A 19,794-nucleotide genomic window follows, 5' to 3' on the forward strand; every position below is an offset into this window, starting at 1 on the left:
AGGGGTCGAGTTGCGAGTCATCAGAGCTAGTGGAGATCATCGCTGGATCGTGATTGGACGTTGGAGGATCGTTTGGTTGTGCTGACCTGCTATTGGTGGATCTTCATGCTGGCTTCGGCCTAACGCCAATTCAGGGACCAGCCAACCTCAGAGCTATGGCCTCAACAGCTGCGTGCAGCCCTGGGCAGGGGGTTCGAAACACTGTCCGGGTGTCTGTCAAGAAGGTGGAGGAGCGTACACCAGTCGATCGGACGATGTTCGTCAAGAAGGTGTTGTTCAAGTGCTGTGGATTCGCCGCAGCAGACGTGTACTGCCTGCAGGATTTCCCTGGGGCAGGCTACTTCGATGTCACCTTCAGGAGCGTGAAGCAATGTGAGCAGCTCCTGAAGGTCTTCAAAGAAAAGGAAGGGGAGCCGCTGTTCTCCATCTTGTCGGCGGTCCCGTTGTGTGTGCTTCCTGCACAGAGGAGCCGGGTTGTTACAATCCACATGTACAACCCCTACGTGCCAGCAACTGATGTCCTGACGTTCCTGGGAAGATATGTGCAGGTCGAGGGTCAAAGCACCGATGTGGTTGACCCTTTCGGGATCTGGACCAGCAAACGACAGGTCAAGGTAACCCTGAGGGTGGATGCCAGCGGGAATATCCTCCACCCATCCTCCAGCTTTGCTATTGGAGGGAGCAGAGGGTACCTGACTTATGCAGGGCAGCCGACAGTGTGCCGAACCTGTGGGAGGTCAGGCCACATGGCGGCGGACTGCAAGGTCACGATCTGTTGCAATTGCAAGAAGGAGGGCCACCCGACCAAAGAGTGCAAGGAGGAAAAGAATTGCAATCTGTGCGGGGAGGCAGGCCACGTGTACAGGGCCTGCCCAAGACGAGGGGCCGCCACCTACACACAGATGGCCGGAGGCGGGCCACAAAAGGACGGCAAGGCACCGCAAACCGGCAAGGGAATGGTGTCAGGAGGCATGCAACAGGAAGGACAGGCCGGAGCAGAGCAGATGGCAGTTACCGGAGAGGTACAGCTGCCGAGCGAAGCTCCGACACGACAGGAGGAGGAGGCGGAGAAGGGAAAGAAGGAGGCAGAGGAATGGACCGTGGTGAAAAACAGGAAGAGGAAAACCCACCCGGTCACCAAGACCTCCCAAAAAAAAGGGAAAAGGCAGCTGCAGGTGGAAGACACGGACAGCTCTTCGGAGGGTGAGGACGGAAGAAAGGAGGGTCGCCACCAAAAAAAAGAGGCAGAGCGCTGCGAGGAGAAAGGAGAGCAGCAACTGCCAACCAAGGGACGAACCTCCTGAGGAAGTGGGAAACCACCACCCCCCACCAGGTGAAAGCCAGGAGGGTCCCACCGCCCCACAGCTCCAGGTCACTGGGAGCAGCGACCCTCTGACAGCCCCGCTGTCAGATATAGAAACAGACAGCGTGGACCCTGGTCTCGGCCCGATGACACCGAAGCGGGCAAATGGGCCGAGTGAGGAACTGGACAGCTACCTCAGCCCAGCGAGGGTCCAGCAGTTTACGTGCTGCATGGGGATGCAGACAGCTACCCCAGAGGGGCAGGACCAGCGACAATCGGACATGGGTAACCTTACAACCTGTTAACAAAATGGGGTTTAAAATTGCAACTATCAATGTGCACAGCATAAAATCTGCTGCGCGATGTGTTTCAACTCTGGCCTGCCTGGCCAACGTAAAAGCCGATGTCCTGTTTCTGCAGGAGTGTGGAATACCGCACCTCAGCAGTTACAGGAGATGGTCGAGCTTGTGGGCCCATGGGCCGTCAGTGTGGTCGGGGGGTAACGATAACCGCTCCTCGGGCCTGGGTATTCTGTTACGGGGAGGCAACTTCACCATCTCCGAGGTTAAGGCGGTGGTGGGCGGGCGCCTCCTCGTTGCTGATGTTACCTACAGAAACGCTCCCGTGAGACTAATCAACGTGTACGCCCCAGCGGGTAAGAGTGAACGGTTGGCCGTCCTGCAACAGCTTCCACTGTTGCTGGCTACGTCCAGGCCGGTCATTCTGGCTGGAGACTTCAACTGTATCATCGATGCAGACGGACGATCCGGCAGGGGGGACAGTAAACTGGACGCCACGTCCAGAGCTCTGATGGACACGGTCAAAGACGCCAAGCTGCACGACATCTTCAGCACCCCTGCAGACGGAGCACAGCGTAGATATACATGGTCACAGGCAGACGGGTCTATCCGCTCAAGGATAGATTACCTGTTTGTGTCCCGAACGCTCTCGGTCAGATCCACCGACGTCAAGCCGGTGTTCTTCTCTGACCACTGCCTCCTGCTGGCCGACTGTCACCTACAGGACGAGCAGCGGGCTGGTAAGGGAATGTGGAAACTGAACACCAAGCTGTTGACCCCGGGAAACATCGAGGAGCTCAAGAGGGATTACGCAGGTTGGAGAACCGTGAAGCCCCTCTTTGAGTCTCCAGCGGACTGGTGGGAAACAGTAAAAGGGAACATCAAGAGGTCCTTCATCCTCAAAGGTGTTCAGGAGGCAAGAGAGAGACGGGGAAAACTGTCCCAGCTCCAGGAAAGTATGCAGAACTTGCTCCTGCTGCAGACATTGGGGGTCGATGTCACGGAGGACCTCAAGGAGGTGAAGGGCCAGCAAGTCTCGCTCTTTGCCTCGGAGGCCTCCAAGATAATCTTCCGGTCCAGGGTCCGCTCGGTGGAGCAGGACGAGACGTGCTCACGTTTCTTCTTCCAGAAGGTGCACAAAGAGAGCTCCGTGCTCAGCAACCTGAAGGAAGAAGATGGCTCGGTAACGTCATCTCAGGCTGACATCATGAGGATCAGCAAATCCTTCTATGCCAGTCTGTATGACTCGAAGCCAACCGACAGCGCGGCCTCCAAGTCGTTCCTGTCCTCTATCATGGAGGTCCTAGACGACGGAACACGAGAGAGGCTGGACCAGCCGCTATCTCTGGATGAGCTGACCAAGGCCCTCGAGTCCTTCGAAAAGAATAAAACTCCCGGAAGCGACAGCTTACCGGTCGAGCTCTATTCCGCTCTTTGGGACTTGATTGGTCAGGACCTGCTGGAGGTGTATGTCAGTATGCTTCGGGCAGGTACCATGAGTGAATCCATGAGGAAACGCATCATCACCCTCATCTACAAACAGAAGGGGGAGAGGGAAGAAATTAGAAATTGGAGACCGATCTCACTGTTAAACACAGACTACAAAATCTTGTCAAAGGTCATCGCCAACCAGGTCAGGTCTGCTCTGGGAACGGTGATTCACCCTGACCAAACCTGTGCTGTACCGGGCAGGAAGATCGCTGAGAGTCTCGCACTCCTCAGAGATACGATCGCCTACGTGCAGGACAGGGGGGTGGACACCTGCCTCATCAGCTTGGACCAGGAGAAAGCCTTTGACAGGATATCGCATACATATATGAGGGATGTCCTCTCCAAAATGGGCTTCGGGGAGCGAATCGCTAATTGGATCAGACTGCTCTACACCAACATTGTCAGTGCAGTCTCAATCAATTGGTGGGAATCAGATAGCTTCCCAGTCAGATCTGGAGTCAGGCAGGGCTGCCCTCTCTCTCCTGCCTTGTTTGTGTGTTGCATAGAGCCATTTGCCGAGTCCATCAGGAAGGATGCGAGCCTGAGATGGGTGACTATTCCTGGCAGCTGGGGCCTGCAGGTTAAGGCCTCCCTGTACATGGATGACGTCGCCGTTTTCTGCTCGGATCCGCTGTCCGTGCACAGACTCATGTGCATCTGTGACCAGTTCGAACGGGCCTCGGGGGCCAAGGTAAACCGAGGCAAGAGCGAAGCCATGCTCTTCGGGAACTGGGCCAATCAATCCTCTATCCCCTTCACCGTCAGGACTGACCACCTGAAGGTGCTGGGTATTTGGTTCGGGGGGGCTGGGGCGTGCGCCAAGACCTGGGAGGAGCGGATCAGGAAGGTGAGACAGAAACTGGGCAGATGGGAGCAACGGTCGCTCTCCATCGCGGGTAAAAACCTGGTCATCAGGTATGAGGTACTCTCAGTATTGTTATACGTGGCACAGGTCTGGCCTATCCCCAGAACCTGTGCCGCCGCAGTCACCCGGGCCATCTTCCACTTCGTGTGCAGATCAAAGATGGACCGGGTCCGAAGAGATGTAATGTACAAAGACCGGTGCAATGGGGGAAAAAACACACCCAATGCAACCCTCACCCTGATGGCCACCTTTGTGTGTGGCTGCATCAAGCGGTGCGTGGATCCCCGGTACGCAAACACCAAGTGTCACTACGTACTGAGGTTCTACCTGTCCCCGGTGTTGCGAAGGATGGGCCTGGCCTCGCTGCCGCGGAACGCTCCGAGTAGTTGGACCGTTCCGTACCACCTGTCCTTCGTGGAGAAATTTATCAAGAAAAACACCTTTGACCACAAGTCCATCAGGAAGTGGTCAGCACGTAGTGTCCTTGAGACCCTTCGGGAAAAGGAGAGGGCAGATCCTGTCGAGCGGTTCCCTGAGCAGACTGTCAAAGCCATTTGGCAGAATGCCTCATCGCCAGAACTTTCCAACAAGCACCAAGACATGGCTTGGCTGGTGGTGAGAAGGGCTCTGCCTGTGAGATCATTTATGCACGCCCGGACTCTCTGCCGCACCGCACGCTGTGGGGGGGGGGGGAAACGAGACTGTCACACACCTCCTTCTGGAATGTGCCTATGCAGAGGAAGTCTGGAGAGGAATGCAGTGGTGTTTGTCGAGGTTCGTCCCGAGCAGCGCCGTGACACGGGACTCCGTGCTCTACGGCCTGTTCCCCGGGACGCACACCGAGACGAACATCAACTGTGCCTGGAGGATCATCAACTCGGTGAAGGACACTCTCTGGGTGGTCCGAAACCTGTTGATCTTCCAGCTGAAGGAGTTGACCCCGACTGAGTGTTGCAGACTGGCACATTCCAAGGTCCAGGACTACGTGTTGAGGGACGCGCTGAAGCTTGGGGCAGCTGCCGCCAAGGCGCGGTGGGAAAGACCACTATCTAACATCTGCCTGCCTAAGAAGAACGGGGGGCCCACGCAGTCATTTGTCTCCGCTGGCGCCCCAGCTCAATGTAATCGCACCAACCTGTGAATAGGAATGATTACCCTGTTTCGATACGCAAAGAAATGGAATGTTTACAGAATGATGACATGTCCAATTGTATAGATTAAATATATATGAATAAAGTATATTTTTGGGAAAAAAAACAGATCCCCGGTGCCAGGATCAAGGATGTCTCAGAGAGGGTGCAGAATGTTCTCAAGGGAGAGAGGGACCAGCAGGAGGTCATTGTACACATTGCAACCAATGACATAGATGGCAAAATGATAAGAGTCTGAAGGGACAATATAGAGAGTTAGGCACGAATTTAAAAAGGAGATCCTCCATCATAGTAATATCTGGATTCCTCCCAGTGCTGCCAGCTAGTGAGGGTAGGAATAGGAGGATAGAGTAGATGAAGGCATGGCTGAGGAGCTGGTGTATAGGAGAAAGGTTCACATTTTTTGGATAATTGGAATCTATTCTGGGGTAGATGTGACCTGCACAAGAAGCACAGTTCGCACCTGAACTAATATTCTGGCAGGGAGATTTGCTGGAACTGCTCAGGAGGATTGAAACTATTAAGGTGGGGATGGGAGGGGTGGGGAAGGTTGGAACCAGGGAGATAATGAGGAAAGAGATCAATCTGAGACTGGTACAATTGAGAAAAAAAGCGAGTCAAACAGTCAGGGCAGGCAGAGAACAAGGTAGGACTGATAAATTAAACTACAAACATAGATTCGGATTGCCACAGTTTTAAAGGTTTAAATGGAGAAGAATTTGTTAAGTGTGTACAAGAAAATTTTCTGAGTCAATATATGGATGTACCTACCAGAGAAGGTGCAAAACTTGATCAACCCTTGGGAAATAAAGCAGAACAGCTGACTGAGGTGTCAGTGGGTGAACACTTTGGGGCCAGCGACCATGATTCTCTTAGTTTTAAAATAGTGATGGAAAAGGATAGAGCAGATCTAAAAGCTGAAGTTCTAAATTGCAGGAAGGCGAATTTTGACGGTGTTAAGCAAGAACTTTCCAAAACTGATTGGGGGCAGATGTTCGCATGTAAAGGGATGGCTGGAAAATGGAAAGCCTTCAGAAATGAGATAATGAGAGGCCAGTGACAGTATATTTCTGTTAGGGTGAAAGGAAAGGCTGGGAGGTGTCAGGAATGCTGGATGTCTATTGAGGGTTTGGTTAAGAAAAAGAAGGAAGCATACTTCAGACGTCAGGTATAGACAAGATAGCTCGAATGAATCCTGAGAAGAGCATAAACGCAGTGCCAGTGTACGTAAGAGGGAAATCAGGAGGGAAAAAAGGGACTTGAGACAGTTTTAGCAAATACAACTAAGGAGAATCCAAAAGGTTTTTTTACAAATACATTACGGAGAAAGGGGTAACTAGGAGGAGAATAGGGCTCCTCAATGATCAGCATGGCGGCCTTTTATGTGGAGCCCCAGGAGATGGGGGAAATACCAAATGAGTATTTTGCATCAGTGTATACTGTGGAAAAGGACATGGAAGGTATAGAAGGTAGGGAGATAGATGGTGACATCTTGAAAAATGTCCATCTTCCAGAGAAGGAAGTGCTGGGTATCTTGAAACACATAAAAGTGGATAAATCCTCAGGGCCTGTTCAGGTGTACCCTAGAACTCTGTGTGACGCTATGGATTGCTGGGCATCTTGCTTAGATATTTGTATCATCGATAGTCCCAGGTGAGGTGCCGCAAGGCTGGAGGTTGGCTAAGGCGGCGCCACTGAGTAAGAAGGGTGGTAAGGACAAGCCAGGGAACTATAGACCAGTGAGGCTGACGTCGGTGGTGGGTAAGTTGTTGGAGGGAATCCTGAGGGGCAGGATGTAGATGTATTTGGAAAGGCAAGGACTGATTAGGGATAGTCAACATGGATTTGTGCATGGGAAATCATGTCTCACAGGCTTGATAGAGGTTTTTGAAGAAATAACAAAGGGGATTGGTGAGGGCAGAGCACTGGACATGATCTATGTGGACATCAGTAAGGTGTTGACAAGGTTCCCCAACGGAGACTGGTTAGCAGGGTTAGATCTCATGGAATACAGGGAGAATGAGCGATTTGGAACCAGAACTGCCTTAGGTAGAACACAGAAGGTGGTAGTGGAGGGTTGTTTTCAGACAGGAGGCCTGTGATCAGTGAAGTGCCACGAGGATTGATGTTCATCATTTATATAAATGATTTGAATGTGACATAAGAGATAAAATTAGTAAGCTTGCATGTGACACCAAAATTGGAGGTGTAGTGAACAGCAAAGAAGGTTAACTCAGATTACAATGGGATCTGGGTCAGATGGGCCAATGGGCTGAAAGTGGAAGATAGAGTTTAATTTAGATAAATGCGAGGTGAAGCATTTTGGGAAAGCAAATCTTAGCAGGACTCATGCACTTAATGCTTAGGTCCGAGGGAGTCTTTCTAAACAGAGACCTTGGAGTGCAGATTCACAGCTGCTTGAAATTGGAGTCGCAGGTAGGTAGGATAGTGAAGGAGTCCTTTGGTTGTTTTCCTTCACAGGTCAAGAGTATTGAGTACAGGAGTTGGGAGGTCATGTTGCAGCTGTAAAGGACATTGGATCAGTCACATTTGTAATATTGTGTGCAATTCTGATCTCCTTCCTATCGGAAGGATGTTATGAAACTTGAAAGGGTTCAGAAAAGATTGACAAGGATGTTGCCAAGGTTGAAGGATTTGAGATATAGAGAGAGGATGAATAGGCTGGGGCTGTTTTCCCTGCAGCATCAGAGGCAGAGGGGCGATCTTATACGAAGTCATGAGGGGCATGGATAGGATAAATAAACAAAGTATCTTCCCTGGGGTTGGGGAGTCGAGAACTAGAGGGAATAGGTTTAGGGTGAGAGGGGAAAGATATAAAAGAGACCTAAGGGGCAACTTTTTCATGCAGAGGATGGGACGTGTATGGAATGAGCTGCCAGATTAAGTGGTGGAGGCTGGGACAATTGCAACATTTAAAAGGCATCTGGATAGGTATATGAATAGGAAGAGTTCAGAGGGATACGGGCTGGGTGCTGGCAGGTGGGACTAAATTGGGTTGGGATATCAGATTGGCGTGGATGAGTTGGACGGTAGGGTCTGTTTCCGCGGTGTATATCTCTAAGAATCTTTGACTCTATGATTGCAGACTCCAACGAAGCTGGTCATATTTTCAAAGTGTTCGTTCATCATATCTGAACATCTTCACGCTGCCATACTCGAAATCAATTGCTTTTCTCCAGCACTGATCCACTCGATTGTGTCTGCAATGAAAGAGCATATTTAGACAGATGAAATTCAGCAAACAACAGAGTAATTCTGTCAAATGCAATCAACGCTCTCACTCAGAGGCAGAGTCAGGCGGAAAGTAGCAGCTCATGCGCCAATTCCTCCAGACGACCAACTGCAGCCGCATGTTCTCTTTGCAGCAACGTCTGCAGTGGAGCTGTTGCTGCCGTTTGAACTGAAGGCAACTGAGGGAAGCGTCACGCGATCGCCGGGGGCTGTGGCGCGTGCCTGTAATCCCGCTGCTGGGAGGCTGAGGCTGCCGGATGACTTGAGGTTGGGAGTTCTGGGCTGTTGTGGTCTGTGTCGATCGGGTGCCCACACTCAGGGCAGTGTCCACATGGTGCTCCTCGGGGAACTCGGGTGTACGAGGTGTGCTGCAGAGGGGTGAACCGGCCCAGGTCGGAAACGGAGCAGGTCAAAGCCCCCGCACTGCTCAGTAGTGGGATAGCACCTGTGAATGGATGCAGCAGTGCAGCCTGACCAATACAGTGAGACGCAGTCTTTTACACCATTCTTTACCTTGCGGCATTCCCATCTTTTGCCATCAGTGCAAACAATCTCGATGTCTCAATCCTGCTTCCTTCCTTCCCCACTCACTCCCTCCTCCCCCTACGCCCGCCACGCTCATTCACTCTCACGATAACCAATCTTTACAAAGTCAACAACAAATCCACACATTTTACAACAACCGAATCTCTCTACCACTCCTCCACACTCACCCAAACACACTCTCTCCATCATTACCTTCATTATCTCACACTTCCCACACTGCCCTTTCTACCTCTCCTCAATATTCACTTCCCTTTTACTGCTCCCTGCTGTTCACAGCACCTCCTGTTCTGAGAAAATCTCCACTTTGCACAATCCTCCCAGCCACGGCCAGCAGAGAGCGCAAAGCAGAGAGCGCAAAACTCTCTTCATGTCACTGCCCGAATTCTCCATTGCTCACATTGCCGAAACTTCCGTTGCAACCACCGAGCGTTCAAGCTGCCTCCCGGCTCCTTCCCCTCTCCGCCATCCATTCATTCATTCACTTCTGCCAATAACTCTCCCGCAAAACCGTGCCACCCTGCAACTTCCATCATGGTGTTAAGATCAGCGAGAACGAGAGAGAGAACAGTAACATTCGCAATTCCAGGGTTTTATCCCGAAGCCACAAGGCATGTCATTTTTCAAATTCCTCACCAGCGCAGTGTCTCGGGACTCTCACAACTGAAGGTTCCAGCCGTCCCTTTATCTGCAAATATCCACCCACTTTCTCCCATCAAATTAAGAAATTTCTTGCCTGATGCCAATTATTGGCCTTCCTGCAAATTCCAACTTTAATTTTTAGATCATGTTTACGCTTTTCCATCACGGCTTAAAGATTAACAGAATTACGATCACTGGTCCCAAAGTACTCGCCCAACAAAACGGCGGTCCCTTGCCCTGCCTTATTTCCCAACGGAAGCTCAGGATTTGCTCCATCTCGAGGAGGTACGTCCACATACTGAATAAGAAATTTTTCTTGCACACACCTAACAGATTGTACTCTATTCAAGCCCTTAACCCGAAGGTAGTCCCAGTCTGTGTTTTGAAATTTCAAAACGCCAACCGATCCAAGCCGGATATTCTTACAGATAACTGAAATCTGACAAATGCTTGTGTCTCAATATCCCGCTGACCATTGGAGTGTCGAGAGTACAATCCCGATAGGGTGATCATCCGTTTCTTATTTCTCAGTTCCACACAAATAACTTCACTGAATGTACTCACTGGAATAGCCTCCCTAAGAGCAGCAGTAATGCTATCCGAAACCAAGAAAGCCTCTCATGGTCTCCTTTCTATCCACCCTGTAGAAACTATTTCCTGGAATATTTAATTATCAATCCTGTGCATGTGTCAGCCACGTTATGGCAATGAGATATCGTTCCCGTGTACTCAACCACGTTTCACATGCCCCTAAATGCACAGACAGAGCATGGGGCAACTGCAGTAGTCTCTACACACACCATCGACTTGAAGAAAGAGATGGATGAAAGGGGAATGTGCGATTAGTTCAGCCGGGCGAAGGAGGGTGGTTCTGGATGGGGACATTTCAAAACTCTCTTTAAGGAAGATGCTCCAAGTGATCAAGCCTTGATGACTTCGCCAATCGTAATATACTCAAAACCCCTGCAGGTTTGTCAGAACTTACTTCCAGTTCCTAAAGGTTTGCACTTTGTTTCAGTGAGTCATTCAAGGTGGAGGATCTGCGAAATGTCTGGCTGTAACAGGCTGCTCCTTTTCGATGTATTTTAGGTGTTGGAGGTGATTTCCTCGAATTCCAGAAGCAGCAATTACTGTTTTATATGCTGTTGTATTGTTTTGAAACTTTGGAGTAAAAGGAAAGTCAAAACAACAGCACTTTTAAAAGGGAGAGGAACAGATAAATGCAGCACATGGTTAGGTCTGTACAGGAGAGAGAGAGTGGGAGAGAGAAAGCCACAGTTTTAACTGACACAACAGTGAACCTGTACAGCTACTGCCTTTGCTGTTTGAATTCATGTGTCGCTGGAGTGTATATGGGAAATTTAATAAATGGTGAAATTCACAACTAATCTTGGAGGAACCTGTTTGGGAATGGTCACATCACAGAAACAGATAAGTGAACAGAAAGTCTGCTGCAGTGATAGAGTGGGTTCCTTCTTGATTAGATGTTTTATTGAGATATGTCTCTTGATCAAACTTAAAAATATAAGCCATAAGTATTAAGTTAGCCTGGAGCCGTGTTTTGTAAAGGAATAAGACAGTGCTATTTTCTGCGTCTGTAGATTGGAAGAAGCAAAAATGGCATTTAGTAGAGTGAGATTCTCTTCTTGTTGGATGTGGGAGTTCAGGGGGAGTTGACGTGTTACTGAGGATTATATCTGCAATACATGCTGTTGGTTGCAAATCCTATCAGATTGAATGGATCGGTTGGAGAAACAGTTAGAGGCAACGAGGAATTTACAAGAGCAAGGGGATGTGATGGATGGCAGTTATGGGAAGGGAGAAAAGTTGTCGATACAGTCACATAGATGGTGAACTCTAGGAAAGGTAAGAAAGGTAGGCAGGTAGTGCAGGAGTCTTCTGTGGCTATCCCCATTTCAAACAAGTATGCTGTTTTGGAAAATGTAGGGGGTGATGGATTCTCAGGGAAATGTAGCAAGAACAGCCAAAATTCTGGTATCGAGACTGGCACTAATGCAATGAGGCATACGTCGATTTCCAAGAGGTAAATTGTGATAGGGGACTCTCTATTCTGATGCACAGATAGAAGTTTCTGTGGCCAGCAGCAAAAAATCCGAATGGTGTGTTGCCTCCCTGGTGCCAGGATCAAGGATGTCTCAGAGAGGGTGCAGAATGTTCTCAAGGGAGAGAGGGACCAGCAGGAGGTCATTGTACACATTGCATCCAATGACATAGATGGCAAAATGATGAGAGTCTGAAGGGACAATATAGAGAGGTAGGCACGAATTTAAAAAGGAGATCCTCCACCATAATAATATCTGGACTACTCCCAGTGCTGCCAGCTAGTGAGGGTAGGAATAGGAGTCATGGCTGAGGAGCTGGTGTATAGGAGAAAGGTTCACATTTTTTGGATAATTGGAATCTATTCTAGGGTAGAGGTGACCTGCACAAGAAGAACAGTGTGCACCTGAATTGGTAGGGGACTAATATTCTGGCAGGGAATTTTGCTGGAACAGCTCAGGAGGATTGAAACTATTAAGTTGTGGATGGGAGGGTTGGGGAAGATGGGAACCAGGGAGATAATGAGGAAAGAGATCAATCTGAGACTGGTACAATTGAGAAAAAAAGCAAGTAAAACAGTCAGGGTGGGCAGAGAACAAGGTAGGACTGATAAATTAAACAACAAACATAGATTAGGATTGTCACAGTTTTAAAGGTTTAAAAGGAGAAGAATTTGTTAAGTGTGTAACATTTGTAACATTGTGTGCAATTCTGATCTCCTTCCTATCGGAAGGATGTTATGAAACTTGAAAAGGTTCAGAAAAGATTGACAAGGATGTTGCCAAGGTTGGAGGATTTGAGATATAGGGAGAGGTTGAATAGGCTGGGGCTGTTTTCCCTGGAGCATCAGAGGCTGAGGGATGACCTTATACGAAGTCATGAGGGGCATGGATAGGATAAATTGACAAAGTATCTTCCCTGGGGTTGTGGAGTCGAGAACTAGAGGGAATAGGTTTGGGGTGAGAGGGGAAAGATATAAAAGAGACATAAGGGGCAACGTTTTCATGCAGAGGATGGGGCGTGTATGGAATGAGCTGCCAGAGGAAGTGGTGGAGGCTGGTACAATTGCAACATTTAAAAGGCATCTGGATAGGTATATGAATAGGAAGGGTTTAGAGGGATACGGGCTGGGTGCTGGCAGGTGGGACTCAATTGGGTTGGGATATCAGATTGGCGTGGATGAGTTGGACGGTAGGGTCTGTTTCCGTGGTGTACATCTCTAAGAATCTTTGACTCTATGATTGCAGACTCCAACGAAGCTGGTCATATTTTCAAAGTGTTCGTTCATCATATCTGAACATCTTCACGCTGCCATACTCGAAATCAATTGCTTTTCTCCAGCACTGATCCACTCGACTGTGTCTGCAATGAAAGAGCATATTTAGACAGATGAAATTCAGCAAACAACAGAGTAATTCTGTCAAATGCAATCAACGCTCTCACTCAGAGGCAGAGTCAGGCGGAAAGTAGCAGCTCATGCGCCAATTCCTCCAGACGACCAACTGCAGCCGCCTGTTGTCTTTGCAGCAACGTCTGCACTGGAGCTGTTGCTGCCGTTTGAACTGAAGGCAACTGAGGGAAGCGTCACGCGATCGCCGGGGGCTGTGGCGCGCGCCTGTAATCCCGCTGCTGGGAGGCTGAGGCTGCCGGATGACTTGAGGTTGGGAGTTCTGGGCTGTTGTGGTCTGTGTCGATCGGATGCCCACACTCAGGGCAGTGTCCACATGGTGCTCCTCGGGGAACTCGGGTGTACGAGGTGTGCTGCAGAGGGGTGAACCGGCCCAGGTCGGAAACGGAGCAGGTCAAAGCCCCCGCACTGCTCAGTAGTGGGATAGCACCTGTGAATGGATGCAGCAGTGCAACCTGACCAATATAGTGAGACGCAGTCTTTTGCGGCATTCCCATCTTTTGCCATCAGTGCAAACAATCTCGATGTCTCAATCCTGCTTCCTTCCTTCCCCACTCACTCCCTCCTCCCCCTACGCCCGCCACGCTCATTCACTCTCACGATAACCAATCTTTACAAAGTCAACAACAAATCCACACATTTTACAACAACCGAATCTCTCTACCACTCCTCCACACTCACCCAAACACACTCTCTCCATCATTACCTTCATTATCTCACACTTCCCACACTGCCCTTTCTACCTCTCCTCAATATTCACTTCCCTTTTACTGCTCCCTGCTGTTCACAGCACCTCCTGTTCTGAGAAAATCTCCACTTTACACAATCCTACCAGCCACGGCCAGCAGAGAGCGCAAAACTCTCTTCATTTTCCTGCCCGAATTCTCCATTGCTCACATTGCCGAAACTTCCATTGCAACCACCGAGCGTTCAAGCTGCCTCCCGGCTCCTTCCCCTCTCCGTCATCCATTCATTCATTCACTTCTGCCAATAACTCTCCCGCAAAACCGTGCCACCCTGCAACTTCCATCATGGTGTTAAGATCAGCGAGAACGAGAGAGAGAACAGTAACATTCGCAATTCCAGGGTTTTATCCCGAAGCCACAAGGCATGTCATTTTTCAAATTCCTCACCAGTCTCGGGACTCTCACAACTGAAGGTTCCAGCCGTCCCTTTATCTGCAAATATCCGCCCACTTTCTCCCATCAAATTAAGAAATTTCTTGCCTGATGCCAATTATTGGCCTTCCTGCAAATTCCAACTTTCATTTTTAGATCATGTTTACGCTTTTCCATCACGGCTTAAAGATTAACAGAATTACGATCACTGGTCCCAAAGTACTCGCCCAACGAAACGGCGGTCCCTTGCCCTGCCTTATTTCCCAACGGAAGCTCAGGATTTGCTCCATCTCGAGGAGGTACGTCCACATACTGAATAAGAAATTTTTCTTTCACACACCTAACAGATTGTACTCTATTCAAGCCCTTAACCCGAAGGTAGTCCCAGTCTGTGTTTTGAAATTTCAAACCGCCAACCGATCCAAGCCGGATATTCTTACAGATAACTGAAATCTGACAAATGCTTGTGTCTCAATATCCCGCTGACCATTGGAGTGTCGAGAGTACAATCCCGATAGGGTGATCATCCGTTTCTTATTTCTCAGTTCCACACAAATAACTTCACTGAATGTACTCACTGGAATAGCCTCCCTAAGAGCAGCAGTAATGCTATCCGAAACCAAGAAAGCCTCTCATGGTCTCCTTTCTATCCACCCTGTAGAAACTATTTCCTGGAATATTTAATTATCAATCCTGTGCATGTGTCAGCCACGTTATGGCAATGAGATATCGTTCCCGTGTACTCAACCACGTTTCACATGCCCCTAAATGCACAGACAGAGCATGGGGCAACTGCAGTAGTCTCTACACACACCATCGACTTGAAGAAAGAGATGGATGAAAGGGGAATGTGCGATTAGTTCAGCCGGGCGAAGGAGGGTGGTTCTGGATGGGGACATTTCAAAACTCTCTTTAAGGAAGATGCTCCAAGTGATCAAGCCTTGATGACTTCGCCAATCGTAATATACTCAAAACCCCTGCAGGTTTGTCAGAACTTACTTCCAGTTCCTAAAGGTTTGCACTTTGTTTCAGTGAGTCATTCAAGGTGGAGGATCTGCGAAATGTCTGGCTGTAACAGGCTGCTCCTTTTCGATGTATTTTAGGTGTTGGAGGTGATTTCCTCGAATTCCAGAAGCAGCAATTACTGTTTTATATGCTGTTGTATTGTTTTGAAACTTTGGAGTAAAAGGAAAGTCAAAACAACAGCACTTTTAAAAGGGAGAGGAACAGATAAATGCAGCACATGGTTAGGTCTGTACAGGAGAGAGAGAGTGGGAGAGAGAAAGCCACAGTTTTAACTGACACAACAGTGAACCTGTACAGCTACTGCCTTTGCTGTTTGAATTCATGTGTCGCTGGAGTGTATATGGGAAATTTAATAAATGGTGAAATTCACAACTAATCTTGGAGGAACCTGTTTGGGAATGGTCACATCACAGAAACAGATAAGTGAACAGAAAGTCTGCTGCAGTGATAGAGTGGGTTCCTTCTTGATTAGATGTTTTATTGAGATATGTCTCTTGATCAAACTTAAAAATATAAGCCATAAGTATTAAGTTAGCCTGGAGCCGTGTTTTGTAAAGGAATAAGACAGTGCTATTTTCTGCGTCTGTAGATTGGAAGAAGCAAAAATGGCATTTAGTAGAGTGAGATTCTCTTCTTGTTGGATGTGGGAGTTCAGGGGGAGTTGACGTGTTACTGAGGATTATATCTGCAATACATGCTGTTGGTTGCAAATCCTATCAGATTGAATGGATCGGTTGGAGAAACAGTTAGAGGCAACGAGGAATTTACAAGAGCAAGGGGATGTGATGGATGGCAGTTATGGGAAGGGAGAAAAGTTGTCGATACAGTCACATAGATGGTGAACTCTAGGAAAGGTAAGAAAGGTAGGCAGGTAGTGCAGGAGTCTTCTGTGGCTATCCCCATTTCAAACAAGTATGCTGTTTTGGAAAATGTAGGGGGTGATGGATTCTCAGGGAAATGTAGCAAGAACAGCCAAAATTCTGGTATCGAGACTGGCACTAATGCAATGAGGCATACGTCGATTTCCAAGAGGTAAATTGTGATAGGGGACTCTCTATTCTGATGCACAGATAGAAGTTTCTGTGGCCAGCAGCAAAAAATCCGAATGGTGTGTTGCCTCCCTGGTGCCAGGATCAAGGATGTCTCAGAGAGGGTGCAGAATGTTCTCAAGGGAGAGAGGGACCAGCAGGAGGTCATTGTACACATTGCATCCAATGACATAGATGGCAAAATGATGAGAGTCTGAAGGGACAATATAGAGAGGTAGGCACGAATTTAAAAAGGAGATCCTCCACCATAATAATATCTGGACTACTCCCAGTGCTGCCAGCTAGTGAGGGTAGGAATAGGAGTCATGGCTGAGGAGCTGGTGTATAGGAGAAAAGTTCACATTTTTTGGATAATTGGAATCTATTCTAGGGTAGAGGTGACCTGCACAAGAAGAACAGTGTGCACCTGAATTGGTAGGGGACTAATATTCTGGCAGGGAATTTTGCTGGAACAGCTCAGGAGGATTGAAACTATTAAGTTGTGGATGGGAGGGTTGGGGAAGATGGGAACCAGGGAGATAATGAGGAAAGAGATCAATCTGAGACTGGTACAATTGAGAAAAAAAGCAAGTAAAACAGTCAGGGTGGGCAGAGAACAAGGTAGGACTGATAAATTAAACAACAAACATAGATTAGGATTGTCACAGTTTTAAAGGTTTAAAAGGAGAAGAATTTGTTAAGTGTGTAACATTTGTAACATTGTGTGCAATTCTGATCTCCTTCCTATCGGAAGGATGTTATGAAACTTGAAAAGGTTCAGAAAAGATTGACAAGGATGTTGCCAAGGTTGGAGGATTTGAGATATAGGGAGAGGTTGAATAGGCTGGGGCTGTTTTCCCTGGAGCATCAGAGGCTGAGGGATGACCTTATACGAAGTCATGAGGGGCATGGATAGGATAAATCGACAAAGTATCTTCCCTGGGGTTGTGGAGTCGAGAACTAGAGGGAATAGGTTTGGGGTGAGAGGGGAAAGATATAAAAGAGACATAAGGGGCAACGTTTTCATGCAGAGGATGGGGCGTGTATGGAATGAGCTGCCAGAGGAAGTGGTGGAGGCTGGGACAATTGCAACATTTAAAAGGCATCTGGATAGGTATATGAATAGGAAGGGTTTAGAGGGATACGGGCTGGGTGCTGGCAGGTGGGACTAAATTGGGTTGGGATATCAGATTGGCGTGGATGAGTTGGACGGTAGGGTCTGTTTCCGTGGTGTACATCTCTAAGAATCTTTGACTCTATGATTGCAGGCTCCAACGAAGCTGGTCATATTTTCAAAGTGTTCGTTCATCATATCTGAACATCTTCACGCTGCCATACTCGAAATCAATTGCTTTTCTCCAGCACTGATCCACTCGATTGTGTCTGCAATGAAAGAGCATATTTAGACAGATGAAATTCAGCAAACAACAGAGTAATTCTGTCAAATGCAATCAACGCTCTCACTCAGAGGCAGAGTCAGGCGGAAAGTAGCAGCTCATGCGCCAATTCCTCCAGGCGCGCGCCTCCAGGCGCGCGCCTGTAATCCCGCTGCTGGGAGGCTGAGGCTGCCGGATGACTTGAGGTTGGGAGTTCTGGGCTGTTGGGGTCTGTGTCGATCGGATGCCCACACTCAGGGCAGTGTCCACATGGTGCTCCTCGGGGAACTCGGGTGTACGAGGTGTGCTGCAGAGGGGTGAACCGGCCCAGGTCGGAAACGGAGCAGGTCAAAGCCCCCGCACTGCTCAGTAGTGGGATAGCATCTGTGAATGGATGCAGCAGTGCAACCTGACCAATACAGTGAGACGCAGTCTTTTGCACCATTCTTTACCTTGCGGCATTCCCATCTTTTGCCATCAGTGCAAACAATCTCGATGTCTCAATCCTGCTTCCTTCCTTCCCCACTCACTCCCTCCTCCCCCTACGCCCGCCACGCTCATTCACTCTCACGATAACCAATCTTTACAAAGTCAACAACAAATCCACACATTTTACAACAACCGAATCTCTCTACCACTCCTCCACACTCACCCAAACACACTCTCTCCATCATTACCTCACACTTCCCACACTGCCCTTTCTACCTCTCCTCAATATTCACTTCCCTTTTACTGCTCCCTGCTGTTCACAGCACCTCCTGTTCTGAGAAAATCTCCACTTTACACAATCCTACCAGCCACGGCCAGCAGAGAGCGCAAAACTCTCTTCATTTTCCTGCCCGAATTCTCCATTGCTCACATTGCCGAAACTTCCATTGCAACCACCGAGCGTTCAAGCTGCCTCCCGGCTCCTTCCCCTCTCCGTCATCCATTCATTCATTCACTTCTGCCAATAACTCTCCCGCAAAACCGTGCCACCCTGCAACTTCCATCATGGTGTTAAGATCAGCGAGAACGAGAGAGAGAACAGTAACATTCGCAATTCCAGGGTTTTATCCCGAAGCCACAAGGCATGTCATTTTTCAAATTCCTCACCAGCGCAGTGTCTCGGGACTCTCACAACTGAAGGTTCCAGCCGTCCCTTTATCTGCAAATATCCGCCCACTTTCTCCCATCAAATTAAGAAATTTCTTGCCTGATGCCAATTATTGGACTTCCTGCAAATTCCAACTTTCATTTTTAGATCATGTTTACGCTTTTCCATCACGGCTTAAAGATTAACAGAATTACGATCACTGGTCCCAAAGTACTCGCCCAACAAAACGGCGGTCCCTTGCCCTGCCTTATTTCCCAACGGAAGCTCAGGATTTGCTCCATCTCGAGGAGGTACGTCCACATACTGAATAAGAATTTTTTCTTGCACACACCTAACAGATTGTACTCTATTCAAGCCCTTAACCCGAAGGTAGTCCCAGTCTGTGTTTTGAAATTTCAAAACGCCAACCGATCCAAGCCGGATATTATTATAGATAACTGAAATCTGACAAATGCTTGTGTCTCAATATCCCGCTGACCATTGGAGTGTCGAGAGTACAATCCCGATAGGGTGATCATCCGTTTCTTATTTCTCAGTTCCACACAAATAACTTCACTGAATGTACTCACTGGAATAGCCTCCCTAAGAGCAGCAGTAATGCTATCCGAAACCAAGAAAGCCTCTCATGGTCTCCTTTCTATCCACCCTGTAGAAACTATTTCCTGGAATATTTAATTATCAATCCTGTGCATGTGTCAGCCACGTTATGGCAATGAGATATCGTTCCCGTGTACTCAACCACGTTTCACATGCCCCTAAATGCACAGACAGAGCATGGGGCAACTGCAGTAGTCTCTACACACACCATCGACTTGAAGAAAGAGATGGATGAAAGGGGAATGTGCGATTAGTTCAGCCGGGCGAAGGAGGGTGGTTCTGGATGGGGACATTTCAAAACTCTCTTTAAGGAAGATGCTCCAAGTGATCAAGCCTTGATGACTTCGCCAATCGTAATATACTCAAAACCCCTGCAGGTTTGTCAGAACTTACTTCCAGTTCCTAAAGGTTTGCACTTTGTTTCAGTGAGTCATTCAAGGTGGAGGATCTGCGAAATGTCTGGCTGTAACAGGCTGCTCCTTTTCGATGTATTTTAGGTGTTGGAGGTGATTTCCTCGAATTCCAGAAGCAGCAATTA

The 19,794-nt window shown here is 48.4% G+C and overlaps 3 non-coding genes across 3 annotated transcripts; all 3 read left to right on the plus strand.

The window, feature by feature from the left end:
* The first annotated feature begins 8,562 nt into the window (after positions 1 to 8,562).
* On the plus strand, positions 8,563 to 8,860 carry LOC148146879 (signal recognition particle RNA). Its single transcript, XR_015760290.1, has one exon.
* Positions 8,861 to 13,201: 4,341 nt separating this feature from the next.
* LOC148146880 (signal recognition particle RNA) lies at positions 13,202 to 13,499 on the plus strand. Its single transcript, XR_015760298.1, has one exon.
* Positions 13,500 to 17,697: 4,198 nt separating this feature from the next.
* LOC148146881 (signal recognition particle RNA) lies at positions 17,698 to 18,001 on the plus strand. The gene has a single exon (XR_015760303.1).
* The last annotated feature ends 1,793 nt before the right edge of the window (positions 18,002 to 19,794 follow it).

This window comes from Chiloscyllium plagiosum, unplaced genomic scaffold (assembly GCF_037043375.1).
Source record: "Chiloscyllium plagiosum isolate Xiang-an unplaced genomic scaffold, Cpla_swu_hap1 HiC_scaffold_18, whole genome shotgun sequence".
NCBI classification, from domain to species: domain Eukaryota; kingdom Metazoa; phylum Chordata; class Chondrichthyes; order Orectolobiformes; family Hemiscylliidae; genus Chiloscyllium; species Chiloscyllium plagiosum.